The sequence below is a fragment of the Salvia hispanica genome, chromosome 1, assembly GCF_029641045.1.
Source record: "Salvia hispanica isolate PSC_SH4W2 chromosome 1, Shi_PSC_v1, whole genome shotgun sequence".
Taxonomy (NCBI): Eukaryota; Viridiplantae; Streptophyta; class Magnoliopsida; order Lamiales; family Lamiaceae; genus Salvia; species Salvia hispanica.
The window spans coordinates 46,001,701-46,013,457 of record NC_142692.1 but is presented as its reverse complement, the minus strand read 5'-3'; the positions used below and the strand labels follow the sequence as shown (position 1 = coordinate 46,013,457).

Here is an 11,757-nt window from a genome sequence, read left to right as displayed (position 1 = left end):
ACTTCGCCGATGTTTTATGGCTAAACTAGGTTTGGAATTTTGGATAAATACATTAATTGGGTTATCATAGTTTATTAGACAACATCGACTTTGGTTGCCAAGAATTTAATTTTCAAAATTACAATAGTTGCATGCAATCAATATTTTAAAATACGTTTCGAATACAATTCGTTTCGGTCTAATCATGAAGAATATTTCTTGTTTTCGTTTTAGTCTTAACATTTAACTGGGAATATGGGATTGTAACAGCCTTGCTTGTTGGAATCCAATTCTTATCGGCCCATTTAATTTATAAATACACCCTCCCTTATTTCCAAGTTAATAATGATGTTTAATAAGTTAAATATATACTATAAAATAAATTATGAAAATGAATATAATATATAAGTAAAAAATTTATAAAAATGTAAGAAAAGTAGAAGAAAAATAAAAGGATCAAGGTATACTAAAAAAATGACTCATATAAAATTTAGAAGGTGGTCTCAAAAGGAATACAATCAATATATTAATCACGATTGACGAACTATCTATAAATTAAACACATAGAATAAAGAAATTCCACATAGTGGACATTATTCACTTGAGAAAGCTAGAGCCTTTCATTTTTCTCATTATATAAGTTGTGCATGATTAATGTTGATGATGATTTTTAACATAAAAGGATTGAAACGAATTGATTCTTGAACTGCACTATTAGTACAGATATATGTATATTATCTGTAACATGTGGTCAATATATTATTATTCTCGCAATAAAAAAATTAAGGTATGATTCTATTCATATTTGTGCGTGATTTATGTTGATGTTGATGATAATTTTTAGTAACAAATAAGGCATGAAAGGAATTGATTCTTGAACTGCACTACTTTGTATATATGAATAAAATTTATAACACGTGGTCAGTTTTGCTATATTCTCGCAGTATTAAAATTAGTACTTCTATTCATTTTTGGGCGTGCTTTAATTAATAGTCTACAATGCATATTTTTGGCATATAAACTTATACCAAATCTTTAATTGAAATGAACTATCAAACTTTATATATAGGGGCGATGTGGCCGGGTGCGTGTTGTGACGCGTTGTGCAGAAGCACGCCCCCTAGCGTGTAACACGCACGGGGTGTTACGCAGGTTTGCAGTGGTGTGTTGCACACTATGTTGCTTGTGTTAATACTCTTTAATTTAATCTACATCTATCTTTGGCCTAAAAAATATACCTAATTCACTAAGAAATAAAACCATATAGGAAAGACACAAGACTCAAACATATAAGAAGCATGCGCTAGATAGGATGCAATAACAATGACATGACCAAAAGGTAAAGTACAAAATAGCCAGGGGCGGATCCAATAGGAGGGGATAAGGGGCATTTGCCCCTCCTCATATATTTTATGTAGTACTATTTCATAGAGTAATTTTTAAAAATTTATGATTTCCTTTATAAATGCCCCACCTCAAACTATTAAAATTTCTTCTTAAATATATTTTTGCCCCCGTCGAATTGAAATCCTAGCTCCGCCCCTGAAAATAGCATACATAATTTGAAAACAAACAAAAGCAAGACGGAGCTAAATCCCGTACATGAACCCTAAGGAATGAAATCTCTCTTGAGTAATTAAGCTTGTCAATACGTACAATAGACTCGTCACTAAGATAATTTTTGTGATCTCCAATTTTCCCTTTTTGAAAAAAAGCGTTACACGACAATGGAATCCACGACAATGATTCCTTGGATTTATTGACATCATGGTTACTCAGTACCTCAATACTACAATTCTTCACAATCTCTTCCACTTCATCTTCATCCTCAAACGAACATCCTAAGAAATCGCCCAATTTCTTGACATAAGTCACAAACATAACGTTCTCCGGCCTTTTGAGGCTCTGCTCTCTGTACCCAATCACATGATCATAGTAAGGCGCATATAGGCCAACCCTACGAACAAATGCGTCTGTTGCCTCACCTAGAGCTGACAAAAAAGCTCTTCTCCTTCCGTGTGAGACAGAATAAAGAAGAGGCCCAAAATATTATTTTCTAGAAATAATAAACCTTAGGTTTGTGCCATATTTACTTTGCATTTTCATGGAATTTGTAAATTTTAATGGCCCAATAAAAAATTTTCTGAGTTACTAAAATAAAAGTAGTATCAGAAGAAATGTTTGCATCGACGAAATAAATGTCAGAAATGAATACGTACGAAATACTTTATTGGACCCATATCCTTATTGAGTCTCCGAAATTTTGAGACATTCTAGCTAGGTTACCTTAATTACTTGACAGTAACTCATTGGCACTTCGAAACTTTGTATCTAATTTGTTCTTTAAAAATGAAAAAAAGAAGCCTTGTTGATACTTGTATAAAAATTTCACTAAATTAGTGATAAATTGGATCACATATGATAGTGTTAAAATACAATTTCAATCTCCTTGAAACTGCCATCACTATGAAGATAGACTGTGAATAGTCCATTCTCAGAGTTGTATGTGAACTCCTCATCTCTCTTGTTCACCTTGCAAGAACGTGGTTTGTTGCTGCAATACCCTCCAAATACTCCACATCCTCTTGCTTTGATCATTATTCTTTCTCCGTCACCAACGACCGCACATTCTTCGATTGCTCCACCGGAGTTGTACATGTTGATCAAGCCAATGGGAGCAAACTCAATGCTACCTTTGAGTGTCTGTATACAATACAATGTCTGTGTTAGTGCTTTAGAATGTACAATATTAAACTTAGGTGAGCCTAAACATGCTTATTTTATTACTGACCTTTATTGGTGAGATGGTGAAGATTTCACATTGTAATAGGCCTAATGACACTTCAATAGTTTCACCCTTTGTCACTCTAGAAATTGTTCCTAAGTTAAATGCATATACAGCTGAGTCTCCTATCCAGTTTTCCCCAGCAATTTCTTCAAGAAACTCTACATCGTTTGGACTCACACGGCCGGAGATAGAAGTGACCGCAGGGGAAGATTTTTCTATCGGTTCGGACTCTTTCATAGGCCAAGATCCAACTCCTTGGCAGTTGAAAGCGCCTACTACTCCAGTCACCTTGTTCAAATTCCATATCTTTAGAAGGCTGTGATAAGTTTGGGAATATCATTAGATTTTCATATTATTCATCCAAGTTATAAAACAACAATATTTTGTTAACTACCTTTTTCCATCCATGACAGGGTCGACAAACAAGCAGTCCCGGGTAGGCCTACCTGCATATCTAGTGCGAAGCACGGATCCATCAGGCAAAACGAGCTTCCCCAGGATTTTGAAATCGTGTTTTCCCGGTTTGTCACTGCATCATTCAGTCGAACAATGACCTCAAAAACATCAAGTTTCTACGGGATTTCATGAAGTTATTGATCACGTGAGATGAGGTTCTTACCTAACATACACCGGGCAACCCCCTATCGCCCTTGCTGCTCCGTGAAACTCAGCTGTGCTATGGTTGCTCTGCATCCAACATATTCAGACAAACTTAACATCCAAACAAGGTTATTTTCTTGAGATATGTTAGCGTAAAATGATGCAAGAATTGCTCACATGAAACATGTCCCAATCAGGAACCACAATCTCTCCAAGTAGAAGGCTGTTGAAAGAAGCTGATGCAATGTGCAATGTCTGAAAAGTTGGCTTATCAGGCATAAAATCATCAGATACTCTAGCTGTGGCACTCCTCTTCGAGCTAAAACATCGATCAAGCACAACGTGTTTGTTACTTCTAGACACCATGAACAAAATGTAGGGGCAAATAGGGTGCAATCAAGAAATATACCTAAAAATGGAGTCTGAATTGTGGCACATACAGCAGATCAGATTATTCCCTCTGAAGTTTCTGTCTATGGACTCATCGAGAGCTTCATGATACCGTTTAGTGATTGAAACACGACCACCATATCCGGATCCTAATGTCTCCAATAGATTCTGAACATCAACCTTGACACCATCCACACCACTACTGGCAAGGTAGCTGTGCATATCGTTGTAGAAGTCAAAAACCTTGTGAGGATCGATCACTCCCACACCATACTTCTCCAAGCTGTCGAGGACTATGTCCCTTATGTTACCGATGTTTCCTTGAGACAGAACTGGGTATTCAAGCTTAGGGTTGTACTTTTTTTAGAGCCTCAGATGATTCAAGAACTCCACCCCAATAACCGGCTAAGGCGTGCCACATGTACACATACCTAAATCAAGAAAAGAAGAAACATAAAACATGACTATTTTTATGGATTTTGAGCTTGTTCTTTGGCTTGTTTCGGACAAGAATTTGCTGATCTCGGAGCTTACTTTATTCCATAATTCTCTTTGATGTAATGAATCAGTTCTTTCAAGTTCGTGCTAGAACCATCTGCTTCTAAACAGAATTTGTTGCTCTCTTTTATATCTGACAATCTTGTTGCAAACCTACGCAAACAAAAGCACCACTACTGAGCTATAACATCATCCAAGAGAACTAAGTTGTGGTCATGGGACTTACTGTGTTCCTTCAATCCGAGGTTCTCCTTCTTTGTGGAACTCGTTGACTGTTTCCTGCCACCCGTCATCTATGATCAAGAACTTCGGAGAAATCCCTCCTTCTTTGAAACTGTGAAAAACACAGAAGTTTCATACAGCTTTTTCAGTAAAATGGGATCCCATTCATATACCAAGTGTGAAAAACTGCCTCGTGGTGTTTAAGTGATCGAACCTCTCAAGGCCATCCTTGATCCCTTTAGGGCTGACTTCTTTATAGAATGCATCCCAAGTGCACCAACCGAACCAATCCAAATGCGCGGGTGCCTAGATTCGAAGCCCAGTTCAATCTCATATCATACTATATGTGTGCTTGTGTAGACGAAGGACTAATAGATAACATACCTTCTTGTTTTCTAGATGAGTGAATGTACCCTTGTGTTTGGACAGAATCCTAACAAATATGAATGGTTTCACAGAGTAAATGAATCTGATGCTTGGTGTCTAAAACCAAAATCTTGAAAAAAAGCAAAACATACTTGACTGAATCCTTGATCAATTCAAAAGGATTATCCCCTGAGTTAACAAACACTCCCTCCATTGCTTGTGCAGTTTCAACACCAGCATCACCTTCGAAAGAGCAATAGAAAATTGGGAAAAAAAAAATTAGAACATAACATCAGCCACTACTCGAATGGAACAGTAGAAATAACACGCTTTCTTGAGACGAAACAAACCACTTTGGTAGCAGAATTGAAGCTCATTCAATGCAGTCCCCTGCAAAGTAGTCCTAAAGGCTCCGTCCAGCACAGCCAGCACGAGCACGTAGAATCTCTGCCCCGTTGCACGACCTTCTTCTTCCACCGCGCCTAGCACTGAATCTTCCCCTACCTCCAACAGAAGCAACTGAGTCTCCATTGGAATCTCACTCGCTGATCTCCCAACTCGCGGTACCATCCACCAAATCTGGGCTATAAACAAGCACATAAACTTGCAATCCCTATTGATAAAAAAACAACAACAAAAGAACAAGAAGTTAATCCCCATCATATCCTTGAAAATGCTGATCATATCTTGAAGCTATGAGATCATGAAACTCACTCAAGAATCCCAAGATTGATGACATGGCAAGAACTCGAGGTGGGGGCCTTGGCCCCCACGAAGGCTGCACCTGAGCTTGCTGGTGAGACGACAACGTTGTCTGGCACTCCAGTTAAGACAACCTTGTCTCTCACCATGAGGCAGCCATTCTTAACGACCGGAGCTGCTGTGATCGTCATTTTTCACAAAGGATTCTGCCTTGTTTCTCTCTTTTAACTGCAAGAAAACAAGAAAAACGCCATGAAAACGTACACACGCATAACACAATGCATGAAAATAAGTCAATGGGATGTCAAAATGTTACCTAACTTTTGTAACAAAAATACAAGATGTAAGAGGAGTGAGAGAGACAGACCAAATGGGGTGGTTTTATAGCAAAATCCAGGCATAAGCATCCAAACATACTTTAGGAATACCATAGGCATCGACGACCAACAAAAAAATACTTAAAAGAGATTGGAATTTGTTGTAATGTGGAAGTGTCTAGATAAATATGATTTTTGTTGATGATACATGGGGCCAGGCCAAGCATAACTTACATGGGTCAGCATTTCTAATATTTTTATTTCATATTTTTATATTTCCTTTAACTAAATATTATTGAAGTCTTCGTATCATTTTATGGTTAGATATTGAGACCTTATGCCAAAATTTTAAGGTTGTATATTTTCTTTTTCTAGTATTATATTTTCTTTTTCTAGTATTATATTTTCGTTATGGTCATATACATACGACCAAAAAACAATTTCCAGATTTGAAAATTTTACAGTAATAATATAGTTCAACATACAATGTCTATGCAATTTGAACTTGAACTAATCTCTACTAGCGAAACATGAAATTTTCAATTGTTTAAGAAATCACCAACTTTCACCTAAAATTTGATTTTAGACATATTTCAACCAATATTTTGTGGTTTCCATTAAATGACGTATCATGAACTTTCTTCCTTGTAAACAAAAAAAACTGATGTGAATTCGAATGCTATAACGAAAAAAACGTCACATTATCATTATATTTATTGGTGCCATAGATGTCTATCTTGGTTAGGGGTGGCGAAACGGATTACCCGCGGATATCCGCAACCGACAAGTCGGGTACCCATACCCGATTTTAGTCAAATTTGTTGTCCCATTACCCGCCCCGTGACATACCGGGATTATCCGATACCCGTGTCGGGTATCCCGTACCCGACATTGCGGGTACCCGTACCCGACACGAAATCCTAATAAAAAATTTGAAAACCATAATAACCGTCAATGTTCCTTAATTTACTTTATTAATATCGATGGTAAACATTGAATAGATTGAGAATAAAAGTGAGGGGACACTCTATAGCTAGTTCCGATGAGTTTTCAACTGTATGTTCGTTGGAATATAAAAATGTTTTAAAAGAACTCTTAGATTATGTAAAGTACTCTCATTGTTCGGCCTTAATTGAGGTATTTCATTTTTTTCACTCATTTTGAAAATATAATACTCCCTCCGTCCCAGATAATTTGGGACACTTTGACCCGACATGGGTTTTAAGAAATCTAATGGAAAGTGAGTTGAAAAAGTTGGTGGGATGTGGGTCCTATTTTAAAGTATTAGTTTTATAATAAAATGTGAGTAGGAATGAGTTAGTGGAATATGAGGTCCACTACCAAAAATGGTAAAAGTGAAGTGGGACAAATTATGTGGGACGGTCCGAAATGGAATACTGGGTCAAATTATCTGGGACGGGGGGAGTAATAATTACTCTTCTCTACATTATTATCTCTCTTATTTTATTTTTTCTCCATTCTAACTATTTATTTTTAATTTTTTATTTGCTTTCCTTATTTTCGAATATTGCCTAGGGTAAATCTTTATTTTTATTTGCAAATCTTTTCGGGTTTTCTTCTTAATTCTTTCCCGAATCGTAGAGTCGAATCAAGCAGGGTCCGAACTCTATATAATAGAGTTCATTAGAGAGTCAAAAAAGCATCGAGAAAAGAAATAAAAAGCTTATTCTCGAAATCCTATTCTCTCTTTCCGCCGCTTCCTTTATTTCCTTCAGCAATCTTTACAAAACAGGTGCTCCGATCAGTAGATAGGTCTCTAAGACCTATCATCTGGTGCTTTACATTGAACCTCTTCTCCCAACACTCATACCCTAATATTTTCTCTCCATGGCGTCGACTTCCAACCACTCCGACGGCGAGACTCCACCGCCGTCACCCTACTCCAACGAAGAACTCACACAGATGCTCATTGATCTGAAAATCCGCTACGCCGGGCAGGACAAGAAGCTGATTTCCAACCAGTTCGATCTCGAGGCCTTCTCACGCCGCCAAGAGGCGACGAACCGAAAGATCGAGGAAAGCCTTGCGTTGCTGATTGACGCAAGCCTGATGAGGCAGCCATCTGACAAAGCCACTCCAGATCCAACCACACGAGGCTGGAAACTTCCGCCGTCCCTCATTCAACCACCAGCGGGCGCCGAAACAGAGCCCCTTGCACGGGTTAAACCGGAGGCCCCACGCTTCAACGGTGACTACGCAGCTGATTGGATCCGTAAGATCCAGCGTTATTTCAACCACCACTTTACCCCACTTCAGGATCGTATCTATCTGACAGCTAACTTGTTCGATCCACCAGCTTCGAGCTGGCTGACCTATTGGGAGGATAACTTCAAAAATAAGTCATGGGACCAATTTCTGTTGGCGGTGAAGCATAGGTACGATCCGGACCTTTATGTTGACCATGTGGGTTGCCTCGCCGGCCTAAAATAGACAACGACGGTGGAGGTGTATCAATCGGAATTTGAGGATATAATGCAGAAGGCGTCCAACGTGGGCGAGGAGACATTGATCTCTCTTTTCGTCGCGGGTCTCCATGATCCAATGAAGCATGTGTTAGAGTTTGTATACTAGAAATCACCTTTCGAGTGATTGAATACTGTTAAAACTCTCATTTTATTTTCCAAATGAATAAACAAATTATTTTTGTCATAATGTTGTTATATTTTACATTTAATGGATGTTTATTGCATATTTAAATGTATAAGTAATTTAACAAAGTCTAAGTCTTTGTTTTAGTAGACCGGTTGTGGGCGTCGTCCACTTTAAGGTAACACGGTTAGTTCTAAACAAAGAAAAAGAATAATTTCACAACCTAGATAGGCTTAGACTACCTATCGTGAAAGGTTGCAATGTCAGTCCGATTATTTCTAAGCCTTACTGAAATAAGATGACGTTGGTGTGGTATAGCACTGAATGGATCTAACAGCGAGACAGTCTTTATGCTATCTACTGAAAGACGAGGTCTCGTAAATTATTTCTCAATCAATGTACGTTAGCATTGAGCATACGATATTGATTATGCACTACTTTGACTTACCAAATGGTGCGGGTTTTTCGCAACCCAATAAGCCTGGTATATTGGGTAGTGGTGATTAATATCTAGCGGTGCTAGGATTGCTATTATGTTGAATCGTGCGCGAGGTGAGTCTCGTTTGATAACATCCTCAAGAGAAGCTTGAAATAAGGTTTTATTATTCGAAACCTAGCTAGTTGGAGTTTAATTACTCTATGAATAATAAATAAGATTTTCTTGCTGAGTCCTCTCTTGGAATAAACAAGATATTAATTAATTAAGTCCATAGCAGACAATAATTAATTAATGGATGTTTCTATCTTAAGTGCGGGAAATAAATATAAAGTATTGGAAACCCGAAGTACTTGTAATTTCGGATTTGGATGGGGAGTGCAGTATTACTTCTGTAGTGGCTGCTCGTAATATTCCAATCTTAAGCTTATATTAAATTGGGTTTAATTTAATTAGTAAAAAGCTAATTGGGGGAGCCCATATCCAAAGCCTTCCATAGATCCCTGACTGGGCCCAATATGTGACTTATTATAAATAGGAGAATAAAGGAGACAGAAAATACACTAATTATTTTCTCAAAATTTTCGGCCCCTACTCCTAGTAGTAGTCGAAATTTTTTCTCCTTCGTGGGAAAGGATTTCTGTCTTCTCTATTTAAGTCCTAGTGCGCTGGTGAGATCAGCCCACCCTGATATCAGTTCACAGTCCGGGAACCAGTCAGAAGATCCGTGGTTTTGTACTGAAGATCTTCACGTGGAGAAGGCGCTAGCCGTCTTCGATTCTTTGGAGAATCATCAAGGTATAATGGCTAAACCTTAGAACAACATGTTTTAGGTTTCTATTAATTTAAAGCATGTTATTATTTGAGTTTTCAGCATGATACGTGAGATAATTACGCGAATAGAATTTGTCTAAATAATCCGCTAAATAGATCTGATTATTATGTAATTGATTTATTGCATGCGCTTCCGCTGCCAACCCCTTCAATTGGTATCAGAGCCAGTCTTTGGCTCTGATTATTTGGATTTAAATTTCGCGAAATTCATGTATGCATGCGTTTTTGTTTTCGAAGCATGTTCTTGTTTTTAGTTGTTATTTTTATGCATGATGAACTCAAGAACTATCGAAACAAAGAACTCAAATCTTGGAACCCTAGAGACGTGCGATTCGTCGGCGCTTGCGCCGAGACGAATCGCGCGACAAGCGATCCGATTAGGGTTGTCGAGCGAGTGGGAGATCGGGCAGTGATCGACCGGCGACGCACAGACGAGAGTGGACTCGTGTGCGCCGCCGGCGTGACCACCGGAATCGGCGGTCTCGGAGCACTCACAGCCGATCGAGTGGGAGCTAGGGCGCGATCATGCGGCGACGCGAATACGAGCGTGGGCTCGTCCGCGCCGCCGGGAAGACCGCGACGGCTGCTCCTCAACTCAGGCGGCGATCGACTATGGCGGTGGTTTACAAGAGCCGCTGCTCGTCCGAGAGCAGGGCTGTTTTCCCCCGACAAGAAAAACCCTAACCCTAACCCTAGTCGAACCCAGCCCTAGCGTCGCCGGACCAGGAAGCAGCGACGCCGTTCGCGGCTGCTGCTGGCCTGAGCGAGAACTTCGGGGCGGAGGGAGATCGCCGGTCCTGCGCGCGCTAGGCGACGTCGACGGAGGGAGTCTCGCGGCGCGTCAGCGCCGCAGTGGGAGAAGTCGGAAGCAACCGCGCCTTGTGCAGGCTGCCGGTGGTGGCTGTGCGGCGAACTCGCCGTCCCGGCAGATCAACCCCGGTGTGATTTTGTCGTTTATCGTACGTGCGAACCTCGTTCGATGAGATAACGACGAAATATTATTTTATTGATTATTTAATTCTTAAATTAATAGAAATCTTTAAAATATTATTATTTAATTGAAATAAAATATTTTGGGAAGATTTCCCTAGATTTTAGGAATATTTTGATTATTTTCTATATCTATGAATATTTTATATCCTAGATGATATAGATGAGAATAATTAAATAGTTTCCTAAATTATATTATATATCTAGAATCCTAATAAGGATAGATATGTAGGATTTCATTAAATAATAAAATATATTCTCTTCCCAATCTTAATAAGGAATTAATTTAAGTTTATTTATTCATGTCCATAAAAGATATAAATAATTATTTATTTTAGATAAATCTTATAGAAGACATGAATATGGATTAAACTTTAGTAATTAATAAATTATCCTTTAATAAGATGTTGAAAAGATTATAAAAGATTTAATTATCCAGTAAATTAAATACCAACAGAATTTAATTAAACCTTTAATCTGCACTAAGGATAAGGATAATTAATGAAAAACCATAACTTAAATATCTAAGCGATAATTACGAACTAAGTTTGTATATGGTCTCCATCGATTGGTCCACAACTTATGAAGCTGATTTCTAATATTATCGCCACCCATGCTGTGGGGACAATAATCCTAAGAAATAACGAGTTCATATAGGTGGACTTATGAAGCTCATTTGTAAATAGTATGGACTAGAAAGTAGTTTCCAATATTATCGCCACCCATGCTGTGGGGACAATAATCCTAAGAAATTACAAGTTTCAGAAGTTCAAACAGAATTTACGAGATAGCTTGGTCTTGTTATCAGCACATGAGCATTGTTATGGGAGTGTGTTGTAGAAACGAGATTCTGTAATGCTAAATCTGATGGTCGTGCTTAGGCAACATTTGGCGGCCATGCCGTGCTGCGGTCTCTGGACTATTCGTCGGTGTTGTGACCAGTAAAAATGTTAAAATTTTAATGCGTATTGACCTCTGCTTGAGGGTACAAAATTTTAATTTTACAGTTGTGAGAATTTGATATG

General features: G+C 38.5%; 1 pseudogene across 1 annotated transcript; it reads right to left on the bottom strand.

Moving 5' to 3' along the window:
* Positions 1 to 2,359: 2,359 nt before the first annotated feature.
* Positions 2,360 to 5,736, bottom strand: LOC148933952 (putative galactinol--sucrose galactosyltransferase 2; annotated as a pseudogene). The gene is made up of 13 exons (XR_016128887.1): positions 5,558 to 5,736; positions 5,194 to 5,456; positions 4,996 to 5,086; positions 4,862 to 4,910; positions 4,692 to 4,783; positions 4,482 to 4,589; positions 4,292 to 4,408; positions 3,777 to 4,188; positions 3,545 to 3,686; positions 3,387 to 3,454; positions 3,162 to 3,296; positions 2,771 to 3,083; positions 2,360 to 2,682 (listed from the first exon to the last, which is right to left on the bottom strand). The product of XR_016128887.1 is annotated as a putative galactinol--sucrose galactosyltransferase 2 (transcript).
* Between the last annotated feature and the right edge of the window lie 6,021 nt (positions 5,737 to 11,757).